This window comes from Lethenteron reissneri, chromosome 60 (genome assembly GCF_015708825.2).
Source record: "Lethenteron reissneri isolate LAM-NWPU_2019-01 chromosome 60, ASM1570882v1, whole genome shotgun sequence".
Lineage (NCBI taxonomy): Eukaryota > Metazoa > Chordata > Hyperoartia > Petromyzontiformes > Petromyzontidae > Lethenteron > Lethenteron reissneri.
The window spans coordinates 7,688,394-7,689,976 of NC_083838.1; the positions used below are offsets into that span (position 1 = coordinate 7,688,394).

General features: G+C 48.2%; 1 protein-coding gene across 2 annotated transcripts in view; it reads left to right on the top strand.

Annotated features, from left to right (window-relative positions):
• LOC133357917 (forkhead box protein F2-like) overlaps window positions 1-1,153 on the top strand; it is an 18,937-nt gene extending 17,784 nt beyond the window's left edge. For both annotated transcript variants that reach the window (XR_009756997.1, XM_061576098.1), the window contains one exon: window positions 1-1,153. This exon is cut by the window's left edge. The gene's annotated coding sequence lies outside the window, so the exon portion shown is untranslated.
• Window positions 1,154-1,583: the final 430 nt, after the last annotated feature.

The following is a 1,583-nucleotide window of genomic DNA, read 5'->3' on the forward strand; positions in this document are numbered from 1 at the left end:
GTGGTGCCCGTAGCTTTCGTAGGCGCTGCTGCTACTCGCTGCTAACAGCACTTGCCCCAACAGTCTGTTGCAGGCTACACGGGGGATCTTTGTATTTTTTCATGTTAAAAAACAAAACGTGTTAACGTTTACTTAATAAGCCAGGCCTTATCTATACACATATATCGGACAATCTATTGATGTACTTGTTGTTGTATGTGTTCCTCGTTAAAGTGTGAGAGATTAACGCGTTAGATTGTACGCGATTAACGGATATGCCGAGCGGTCCATTTGCAGATACCCCACCGCGTGTCTCATGCCAATCTCAATAACGCAGCGCGTCACTGCTGGGGGTTAAATAAAGGATGTCAATCTCTGGACGTAACGAACCCAACAGGGTTAAATAAAGGATGTCAATCTCTGGACGTAACGAACCCAACAGGGTTAAATAAAGGATGTCAATCTCTGGTCGTAACGAACCCAACAGGGTTAAATAAAGGATGTCAATCTCTGGACTTAACGAACCCAACAGGGTTAAATAAAGGATGTCAATCTCTGGACGTAACGAACCCAACAGGGTTAAATAAAGGGTTGCCGATTACGTGAGACAAGGCATCTGTCCGGCTAATCGCGTGGCGAAATAAAGGACCCCGATCGCAAGAGACAATGGATCTTATTGACCCCTCTCACTCGTGGTTAAATAAAGGACGCCGATGGGAGTTCTCGTGAGCGAAGTTCTCAGCAGGTTAAATTAAAGGGTCGTGGTTACAAGCCAGGACGCCCGTGGCAGGCAACTGGGGTATCTGCAAATGGATCGCAACGATGGCAGGAACGCGTCCTGCCATGGGGGCTCTTGCCCCCACGGGCTGCCCAAGGCTACACGGGGCGCTTTTGCCTTTATAGTTGTCGGAGCGTGTCCCGGACATTATCGGGGGGCCAGACAAACATTGCTCGCGGGCTGTGCCGGGTGGTGGCGGCGGCTTTTACGACACATTTGTATATTTACGCGATCTAACCCCCCCACCCCCCCCCAAAAAAAACACTTACGGATGATATTGGTCGCGAAAGCCTCACGTGTTAGGCAAGTTAATTAGGGATTAGTTTTGCACGCTGTCATCATCATCATCATTATTATTGTTGTTATCCTAATAAAATTAATTTATAATCGTAAATATTCGCGCATTAATTCAACGGGGTCTTTGCGTTCATTGTGAAAATCGAGAATCGGTTGTTACCCCCTTTTTCTTGCCAATAAAACAGGAGTTGTGTTTGTTCAATCGTCGAGTCGGCCGTCTTTCGCAAGGCATCAAAGACTGCACCAACCACCACTCGATGCTCTGGCGACAGAGCCGCATTGTATCAGTAAAACCTCGTCTTGTTTTCAAATCATTCTTGACGCTGCCAACAAAACGTCCCATCGGTAATTTGTAGAGGTGTGGAGTGAGTCACGCACCCAAGGGCACTTGCCCCAGCTGCCTGCGAGAGGCTATACGGGGAATCTTTGTCTTTACAAACAGATACAGATCCCCCGTGTAGCCTCTAACAGGCTGTAGGGGCAAGTGCTGTTAGCGAGTAGCAGCGCCTATGAATGGCACACGAGGGGG